We start from the raw sequence: 11327 nt of genomic DNA, 5'->3' as shown, positions 1-11327 counted from the left end.
TCTTTTGTCTGTCGTTCTTCAAACATTACAGTAGACATTTTGGTTTACAAACTATTGTTTCATCAGTTAGTCACATTAGCACTCGGCTAACGTATCCACCATTATTGTTTTAAGTGTTCACAGTTTAGCAGCTAAACTTTAGCTGTGGGCACGATTCGCTTGCATAAGTATTTTATGTCATTATTATATGAACGGATTGGAGCACTATATTATTGTTTTATGTGAAGGTGCTTTGTCAATGGTAGCGCTCGCTAACTTGCTTTAAGGACTCCTCTCTGTGCCAATCACAACAGGCTTGGCCAGCTGACCAATCAGAGCAGAGTAGGATTATGGAAGGGAGGGGTTTGCTCTGAACTAGCTTGGAACGAATCGTTTCGAAATCAGTGGCAAATGACTCTAATATGAAATGTATATTCTGAGAAAATTGCAATGTTTTCTGACCTTAGATGCATTTAAACCTGTTGTAGGGGACTCCAACACAAAATTAGGACACTTTAAAATACCATATGACCTGCTCTTTAAATGTCTGTAAAAGTTCCATCATCTTTTTTATTTTGAAACGATTGAATGTGTGTCAGGCTAGAGAAATATGGGTTTGTTTTCTTATCCAGATGGCTCTGTCCTGGGGCAAGCAGACACACTGCTGCAAAAGCGCTTCCATGACTTGGGCCTGAGCACAGACACCTTCAGCTCCGTTCAGTACATGGGCACCCAAACCATCACTCCCCCCACAGACTACTCGCAGTTACTGCAGATAGTCAATCAGCAGGTGAACAACACATCCCAGCGAGCCCCGCACCAGCCTGCCATTGTGTTCAGTGCATTGCAGGTACAGTAGCTCCTCAAACTTTTCTCTGTGTGTGTGTAAATAGACCCCAAAAAGAATTTAGACATTAAAAGCATTCATATTTGGGTCGATATTTTGTATCTAATGCAATTAGAATTAATTCATGTATTTAAAGGAATAGTTCAACTGAAAAATGAAAATATCATCATCGTTTACTCATTCTCATGTCGTTCCAAACCTGTGTGAGTTTATTTCCTCTGTGGGACACAAAAGGAGAAGTTTAGCAGAATGTTCACAATGCTCTTTTCCATACATTGAAAGTGAAGGGTGACCAGGGACTGTCAAGTTCCAAAAATGACTTAAAGTGCCATAAAAGTGGTTCATTTGACTCCGTCTCTTTAAATATACATACACAATCATTCAAAAGTTTTAGGTAAGAATGTTTTATTTTTTACATATACATTTATAAATGTGTACATTTATTCAGCAAGATCGCGTTAAATTGGTGAACATTTAAATAATAACAAAAATAGTGGCTTTTAAGTTGTTACAAAAGATTTCTATTTTAAATAAATTATATTCTTTGGAACTTTCTGCTAATTAAAAAAAAATTGTATCACAGTTTCCAAAAAAAGTATTAGGCAGCACGATTGTTTTCGACACTGATAATAATTTTTCTTGAGCACCAGGGTTATTATAGTGAATTAAAACTAAAACCATAAAACATTTAGTTTATCTTGATGCACTAAAATAATTCAATCTAAGGTAAAAAAAAAAAGTAAAACTTGAACTAAATTTAAAACGAAAACAAAATATAAAAATAAAAACGAATTCAAAATATTAATAAAACGTATATCTAAAATAACGCACTTAAGCACCAAATCAGCATATTAGAATGTTTTCTGAAGGATTGTGTGAAAGCCTGGTGTAATGATGGCTAAAAAGTCAGCTTTTCCATCATAGGAAATTTTTTTATTTTAAAATATATTAAAATAGAGAACCATTATTTTAAATTGTAATAAATGCAGCCTTGTTTAACATAAGTGACTTCTTTTTAAAGACATCTTACTAATCCCAAACCTTTGAACGGTAGTGAACTTAAGTGTGATTTAAGTGTCCTAAACTAATTTTCGTGGTTAGTGTATGCATGTATATGTTCACCTTTGTGCACTGAGCATGTTTCTGAAACTGGACTTCACTGCTCTGCTATCTCTCAGGCCTTGAGCGACAGGTTCTGTGGCGAGATCTCCGATGACAAAATCAGCATATGCTCCTTCTTTCCTGATGAATATTTCACTTGCCCATCAGTCTGTCTCAGCTGCAAGTAAGTCCACACAGGCATAATGCTTCAAGCTATAGATTGAGTGGCCTTTTTTTATAATTGCTGGTTGTGTTGAATGCACAGATGCATTATGTTTGATGCATAATAAATTAAGAAAATTGCTGCATTGTCACACATCAGACTCTTATTTCATCACATCAACACAGAGCCACTTCATAATTTCATGATATGGCAGTTAATAAAGACTGTGTGTGTGTACCTGTTTTCCTATTCTGGTGGGGACTTAAACCTGAATACACACAGACTCATGGGGACTCGTGTCACAGTGGGGACCTAAATTAAGGTCCCCACGGGTAAACGAGCTAATAAATCACACAGAATTAAGTTTTTTGAAAATCTAAAAGTGCAGAAAGTTTCCTGTAAGTGGTAGGTTTAGGTGTAGGGCAATAGAAAATATGGTTTGTACAGTAGAAAAAGCATTACGCCTATGCAGATTCCCCACAAGGATAGCAAACCAGACATGTGTGTGTCTGAGATTTAAAAGAGCAGTACTCTTAAAGAATACTTAAGAACTAGCGAATCATAACTAACCTCTCCAAAATCCCATGGCTTTAGTGTTCGGTGTAAGAACGGCATGAACCACCAGAAAGACAAGGTCCCACACATGGCTGATGGATTATGCCAGTATGCCCACCAATACAACAATAAAGTTATCATTTGTAAGGTAAAAACTCACTGTCATGGCCAGTTCTTAAGGTCAAGATTAATGTTTTATTTTGTATTATTTAGTTTAGTGTTTTATTCAGTTTTTATTTTTGTTTTTTTAGGTGGGGCCCCAAATAAAGTTTTAGTTGTATTTAATTTTATTCTTTACTTTTTTATTACTTTAATTTTTTTTATTAGTTGTATCTTGTGTTTTTAGTTTTTGTGTGTGTGTGTGTTTGTAAGTATTTTGTTTATTTATTTATTTTATTGAAGCTACTCCTAAGTATAATGTAGAAACTTTAAAGTGCCCCTATTATGCCATTTTTAAGGTTCCTAATATTGTTTTGGGTCTCCTACAAAAGGATTACATGCATGCAAGGTCAAAAAAAGTTGTATTTAATTTTATTCTTTACTTTTTTATTACTTTAATTTTTTTTATTAGTTGTATCTTGTGTTTTTAGTTTTTGTGTGTGTGTGTGTGTTTGTAAGTATTTTGTTTATTTATTTATTTTATTGAAGCTACTCCTAAGTATAATGTAGAAACTTTAAAGTGCCCCTATTATGCCATTTTTAAGGTTCCTAATATTGTTTTGGGTCTCCTACAAAAGGATTACATGCATGCAAGGTCAAAAAATGCTTTCGTTTTCTCAAAATATGCATTTAATATCACCTCATTTTCTAGCGATTCTCAAATTACTCGTTCGAAGAAGTTCTAAGATTCAGTCTCTCTAAACACCCTCCTTTCCGTGAGCCTACTCTGCTCTGATTGGTCAGATGGCCCAATCTGTTGTGATTGGTCTACCGCATACAGCGCGTTACGATACGCCCAATGCCAGAGTTCTGTATTTTGAACAGTTGATAGAAAATATAAACATCAGCTCAAAACTGTGGAGATGACCGTGGACTTCAGGAGAAACCCCTCTGCACTCAGTAAAATGACGTGTTTGTGGGCGGGGTCAAGTTGTTTGAGGCCGGCCAATGTAGAACATAGGTGGAAATTATGCAAATATGTTGATTCGAATTACTGACAACTCATTTGGGCTGTACAGAGTAGATTCTTTATTTTGGGAGACAATAACTTTATTTATCGTACACTTTCGGCTTTACAACTTTGCAGATCGTTTACATTCACAATCATACAGCTACATTACACACTGCATGAAAGGCAATATTGGAAATGGCATAATAGGGTCACTATAATCTCCTTTGTAGCTGCTTTGCAACTATTTGTATCGAGAAAAGCGCTATACAAATAAATGTGAATTGAATTATTTCTTTATTATTATTATTTTGTATCTTGTGTTTGTAGTTTTTTGTTTTATTTTTGTTTTTATTTTTTGTTTGTTTTTTGTATTTTAATTTTGATTAGTTGCATTTTTTTATTTATTTTTTATTTTATCATTTATTAGTTATTGTTTTATTCGTTTAACTTTTTGTTGAACTATTGGTATTCACTTTGGTGGTGCCAGCATGCCATTTTTTTCATGTAAAAAAAATCATACAAAATTGAATTTAAATTAAAATTGCACTTGGAGTTAATGAGATTCGCCACCTATTTTCTCTGTTAATTGAGGTTTTAGATTAATCAGTTTGCAAAAACTGTTCTATATGGATACTCAATTTGAAATGAAATGATAATGGATGGATGGAAAGGATGATAAACCATTTATTTTACCCATGCAGAGGTGCTATGAGAGCGGAAGAGAAGTGATTGTCATACCCAAAACATCTGCCTCTTCAGATAACCCATGGTTTGGTCTGGCCAAGTATGCGTGGTCAGGGTGAGTAAGATGTTTTTCTTACTGAAACTAGCCTCTGAAGCTGGTCCTCGTCCATGCTCTGAACCCTGGTCTTGTTCTGCAGCTATGTTTTAGAGTGTCCCAGTTGTGGCATCATCTACCGGAGTAGACAGTACTGGATGGGCAACCAGGATCCAGAGAGCAGTGTGGTGCGGCCAGAGGTCAAGCATGTCTGGCAGGGGGTGAGTTGTTTTTCTGTGTTCCCATCCATGTGCTGACTCCATTGATGCTCACAGTGGTTAATGTTGTTTTTATGCTTGTAGACCGATGCCTTCCAGACAGACCATCAGAATGCAGCTCAGCGGGTTTTGGATGGAATGACTTCTATAATCCAATCAGTGACAGAATACAGCTCAGGCCCAACTAAGGCCGTCACTGCCTGGTTCACAGACCAGGTGGCTCCACCCTACTGGAAACCCAACGCTGAAATCAATGTGAGTCGACATGCCCTATAGGAATAGATGAAAGAGAATGTCAAATTACACTTATTTATGCCACATTAAAAATAAATGAATTTCATAGCATGCAAAAGATGTCAAAACAAATCTATTTTTATTATGTTAAAACATCACGTTTTTCTTTTTAGGAATGTCATGGTTGTAAGAGAGCGTTTGAGGAGGCGGAAAGAAAACACCACTGTCGGGCATGTGGGGAGGGTTTCTGTCAGGCCTGCTCCACTCACAGCATGCCAGTGCCCGAAAGGGGCTGGGGCGGCACCCCTGTACAAGTGTGTGATGCCTGTTACCAGCAGGGAGGACCCCAGCACACTGGACAGGGTGAGGACATTGTTCTGCAATCAGAATCAGAATCAGAATGAGCTTTATTGCCAGGTATGTTTACACATACGAGGAATTTGTTTTCGTGACAGAAGCTTCCACAGTGCAACAGAATGACAGTGACAGAACAAAAAACACAGATAATAAAAATAAAAATGCAACAAGTAAATAAGGAATAAAAATATATAAATTGAACGAGTGAAACTCCCGCGGCGAATAGAACGGCTTACAGTTAATGAAGAGCACTTCTAGATCTAAACAGCACATCTTCTTTAACACAGTTACATCTGTACACCACCTCTCATTGATGTAAAAGCATGTCCCGCCGCTGCGTGATTTCCCCGTTGATTTTGCGTCGCGGTCCAATGGTGCACTAAATAATTCTTACGCTTGCAAAGTTTACATTAGCGATCAAAAGTGCGGGGTTGGTAAGATTACATTTTTTAAATTTTTCTCTTATGCTTTTTTTTTTACTCTTATGCTTAAGAGGCTGCATTTATTTTATATATATATATATATAGTTGTTTATTTGTCGTCATGACTAGTTGTAACTGTTTGCACATTGAGGTGCAAATAACGGAGTATAAATAGTATCTTGTATTATTTGTACTATTTGTAGTATTTATTGCTTTTTTACTTCCTTTGACTTTGTTAATGTGTCTGGTTCTCAAACCCTTGCAAGGGTAAAATGGGTTATTCTCACACTTCTTTTTCAGTTCTGCAACAGTCTAGTAATTGAGATCCAAAATACTAACAACCAAAAATAACCTTTGACAGATTTGTTTGACTGTGAAACTCTAGCTAACACAAGTTAATGAAACAGTGAATTTTTCCAGTGAATCCAGTGAACATTGGATTATTCTGAAGAGAAGTGTTAAAGTATTAATTTCTATGAGATTTGATGCTTTTACGGTACAAATTGTGCTATTGTCCAAGTCCCCCGCCCCCCCCCCCCCCCCTCCATCTGCCATATTTTCACCAATTCTCTGTGCTTGCTTGTCTACATAATGCAGAATATTTGGTCTTGTAAAAAAATATGCAATATTCCCCAGGGTTATTGAGTTGAGTTGTGTTTTCCAAAACAGTTTTTAATGGTCTCAGTGTGGGATGTTGACTGGTTTGCTGAGCTGAGACAATACATTCTCTCCCCTGCAGTGGCCATTACAGAACCCCGGACACTAGTCACCCGCAGGGTGACAGAAGTAGCTCAGTCCACTCTGGATATGGTCTCCACCGCAGTGGACTACCCTCTATGTGAGTTGCCACTTAAATACACTCTGAATTTACACTAGAGAATTGTATTGTTAATGCAGAGCAAGTTAGGTTTTTTTTAAACATCATGTACTCTTTACAGGTTTTGTAAAGGGAGTTGCGAGACCAGACTATTGGATCCCAGACCATGAGATCACCCAGTGCCACAGCTGTGCTAAACCCTTCACCCCCAGCATGCCCAAGCACCACTGCCGGGCATGTGGTCAGGGAGTGTGTGGGAACTGCTCGACTAAGACCAGGCCAGTGCCGTCTTGTGGCTGGGACCACCCTGTGCGAGTGTGTGACGGCTGCGCTGACCGCAGGGATTCCCTTTGAATCGCTGTGCCTCTGTAGTGCGGCCGTAATACAGCCTGGTGCTCAGATCCAGGTTGTAGGCAGTTTTCAAACCTCAACCGGTGTAATCATGGCTGGGGGGAATATGAAACCCACTGCAGTTGCATAGACAAACACTCAGGCTCTCCAAAGCGTTAGAGAATGATGATATCTGGGTTATATTTCAACTCCAAATCAAAAGAGAGAAAAAAAATTGTGGTCCTAAAATAGGTTAATTGTCTTAAAAAAATTCCGTTTGACTTTGGGATGAATAAACAACCCAGAAAAATGTCTTCTTTTTTTTTTGTGCGATTTGCGTGCAGAAATTAAAAAGAGGGAAATAGAAAATGATAGTTTTAATAGATTTTGATAGATTCTAGCTAATTGACTGTAGTGCTGGCACTGAAAACGAATTGCCTTCTAAAAGTGTTTTTCTGTAAATAATTTGTTGATTAAACATCTTAATGTTTCTATCCCAAAGATAAGAAATCACCTCCATAAAAGACAGAGAGCAAGAGCAGTAAAGATTAACATATCTAATACACAGTTAATTATCATTTGAGATAAGTAGGAGATGTTTCACATCTAATATAATTAAGAAACGTTTGAATATGAGATAGCAACCTTACCTTTTATTGGTATAGTTTTATATTTTATTCCAGGAACAGAGCAACAGAAGTAGACATGTTAAGCCTAGAATTCACATTCCAGTTCAGGCAATGCAGTTTATCACGTGATGAATCCTGTGAGTTCATATCTCATTGTATTTTTTTTATCAGCGTTGTTCTTTACTACACATTTTTTTTTTTCTGAAATAACTGCACTTTACCTAATATTTACTATCATGGTCAATTTTCTGTAGTTGAGAGCCATATAATCTAATACGTAAGATGCAAACTGTGCATATAAAATGAAAATGGAATTATTCTACAGCATTTATAGTGCCTAATGGATCTCAACCACTATCTTGCGTGTGACATTTATGACGTTTAATACAGACTTACACTAAACTCAGTGCAGACGACTGAATGTTGAGCCGTCACAGCAGGATAACTCCTAACATTTGTACAGCTCATAAAATGGCTTATATATGGCACTTTATTCATATTTGATTGGAGAGAATCCATGTGGAATTTCTTAAAGAGATAATTAACCCAAAAATGAAAATGATGTAAGCATTTACTCACCCTCATATCCATAGTACACTTCCATATATATATATATATTTTTTCATATTATGGAAATCAGTGGCTACCATCAGCTGTTTGGTTACTGACATTCTTCAAAATATCTTCTTTTGTGTTCAACAGAAGAAAGAAACTCATACAGATCTTGAACAGGTCATGAGGGTGAATAAATAATGAGTTTTCATTTTTGGGTGAAGTATCCCTTTAACTGTTATGTTGTGTTTTTTTTGGTGTGTTTTTTTACAGTTCTACTTTTTATATTTTTGTATCTGGAATAGAACATTGTAGTCTTCTAGTATGAAGGGATTTAACCAAAGCAATGGTTTTAATTTCATATAGCCGAACCTGCATTTGACAATCCTGCAATCTTTGTTTTGACTGGCCGGTACTGTTTTTCAGGCTTTTAATCAGAACATTAAAGTAATTTCAAAACAGCCTGCCCTCTTGATTCACAAGATAACAGACATCAATGGAAAATAATGGGTTCTAGCTCTGTAAGTGAACAAACGCGAGGTCATCTGGAGGTAGAGGTCTAGATTTCCTGCTCAAGGGCCTTAAATAGATGAAGCGGACTCAAAATCTGATTTAAATCATGGAGGTTGTACTCTCATTTCCTCCATTTGTAACATTACTGTCTGGCAAACAGCCTGCCTCATCACATCTACAGGAAACTGTCTTGAGGGGTTTAAAGATTATAATGTCAGCGCTTGTGTGAGTGTCATTAAGAGCATCACACACACTGTAACACAGAGGTCGGGTAACTCAGTGGTTCCCAACCCTGGTCCAGGAGGCACCCCAACACTGCATGTTTTGCATGTCTCCTTAATCAAACACACCTGATTCAGATCATCGGCTCATTAGTAGAGACTCCAAGACCTGAAATTGGAGTGTCAGAGAAAGGAGACATGCAAAACATGCAGTGTTGGGGTGCCTCCAGGACCAGGGTTGGGAACCACTGGGGTAACTATTGGGACCGCGTTATTATAACTGACACCGTTCTCTTATGTCAGTCCTTTTAGTGGCCTGCGTTTTTCAGTTGCTGATACTGAAATAGAAGTATTGTGTAACATTAAAAATGTATTTAATGTCACTTTTGATCAATTTAATTCATCTTTAAATTAAAGTATTTACTTTTTTAATCTTACTCTTAAAACTTTGGAATGGTAATGTATCATGGTATTTCCAAAATCATGTTTTAAATTATTGATAATAATAAGAAATGTTTGATAAGAATAGCATTTAATGCCACATACTTAATGTACATTTTGAAGTTCATCACTTCAGTTAATCTGTCATTAGTTTTTATATAATTATTTGTTAATATAAGTAAAAAATGTTATTCATTCCACATTATTTTCAGTAAAACTTTAAAACAAGCGATCACAAGAACATTAAACATAAAAGGGCAATACTTTGTCCTTGAATCAGTGTTGTTATTAACTGAAATGATTAAATATTACAAATCATCGAGGAGTTGAAATAAAATGTAAACGTTAGATTAAATACAAATTAAACTTAAAGAAGCTTAAATGTTAGAAATGTTGCTTTGGCAACAAACTGCAATAAGTTTAAGTACTAAAATACTAAAACAGAAATCAAAGCTAAATAGAAATATTTTAAATGATGATAAAGCACATAACAAAATGACAAAAACTCAAACTAAAATTAAGATGAAAAATGGAATTATAAAAATAAAAGCTCCTTCAAAATATTAATAAATGCTATAATCGTATATAATAATACTAAAATAGCAACATGGTCCTGATTTTAAAAAAAATGCAATCAGTTGCACTACTACACTGTAACCAGCAGAGGGAGGCAACATTACTCTCAGAAAGAGACCCACTGAGTCACCCATTGATTTAGGATTTCACTCAATGTAGGATCTTACATAGTGGACATTTTTATCAAAAAATATATAAAAACAAAGGGGGGCTGAACATGACAACAGACCTCACTCACTCAACACACTGCCAAAAAACTGCAGTCTCTAGCTCTGGTTCATTTAAGGATAAAAGGATGAAAATAGCCCCATAAAAAATACATAAAAACTGCAGTGGATGCATCAATGCAGAATAGTATATACTCACCAGTGTCTTTTCTCATACTGGAAGCCTTTGTACGCTTAATTTATATCCGGGGCCAGTGTTTTTCTTCTTACTGTGGCTCTTTTGGATGTTTATTAATGGCTGTTTTGCTTTCGTATCCTTGGCAACTCATCCTGCACTGTCCTGTTTCTCCCTCATCCACACGGTCACTCTGAGGGTGCAGGACAACGAGAGCCACCGAAACCATTCTCCCATTTGCTCACGCTTCCCCGGGGAAGACATGGCGCCTTGCTTGGGTCCATTTAACAATTCTGATCCTCAGCTTCTGCTGAGACACAAAGAGGCACTAAGAGGCAGTTCTGCCAATCTGTGTGGTTGATGGTCTGTGACGATTTCATTTTCAAAAGGTCTATTCATAAATCTTTTCGAGGGGCTCTATTGGATTGTGGTGAACAAGAGGAACCATACAGTATAATGGAGCAGCACATAAGAGCAGTCACTTTTTTTTCTTCATATATAGCCCCAGGCCATATTGAAAACATCTAAACACAATAAATAAAATAAAAGATAAGAATGAAAAAAATTAAGTCTATTTTAGGCCTGTTTTAAACTGTGATTTCAATAATGAGAATACAATAGATCGCCTCGCTAGAATATTTTATATGTATGTGTGTGTGAATGTGTGTGTGTGTGTTCTATCTATTGTTTGATATGGTTTATCATTGTTTATCAATTTTTATTAAAAAGTTTATCAATTCAGTAATTGCATAAGATGAAATTACATTTATAGCATAGCACAATTTCTATAAGAAATATCTGGGTTGAATCTTGAACATATTCAGGTTGCATTTTACCTGAAAATAAAGTAAATAATAAGCATAAATAAAATTAATAAACATTTTCTTTCCTGTGGTGATCCGCATCATATTCGCATTACATATGGGAACTAATATTTTATATATTTATAATTGAGTTTATATATATATATATATATATATATATATATATATGAATGAACTATGATTTTGTGCAATAATTATTAAATAATTAATTGTTTAAATTTAATACAATAATAATTACATTAGATGAAATTAAATATAATAAAGTTTTATATATATATATATATATATATATATATATCCTCATTACATATATAAAA

General features: G+C 35.7%; 1 pseudogene; it reads left to right on the top strand.

The window, feature by feature from the left end:
• The window catches only part of LOC107560629 (zinc finger FYVE domain-containing protein 1-like), a 13189-nt pseudogene extending 5073 nt beyond the window's left edge, over positions 1-8116 (top strand).
• The last annotated feature ends 3211 nt before the right edge of the window (positions 8117-11327 follow it).

This window comes from Sinocyclocheilus grahami, unplaced genomic scaffold (assembly GCF_001515645.1).
Source record: "Sinocyclocheilus grahami isolate Dianchi unplaced genomic scaffold, SAMN03320097.WGS_v1.1 scaffold736.1, whole genome shotgun sequence".
In the NCBI taxonomy this organism is placed as follows: domain Eukaryota; kingdom Metazoa; phylum Chordata; class Actinopteri; order Cypriniformes; family Cyprinidae; genus Sinocyclocheilus; species Sinocyclocheilus grahami.
This window is presented reverse-complemented; position numbering and strand designations above follow the sequence as displayed.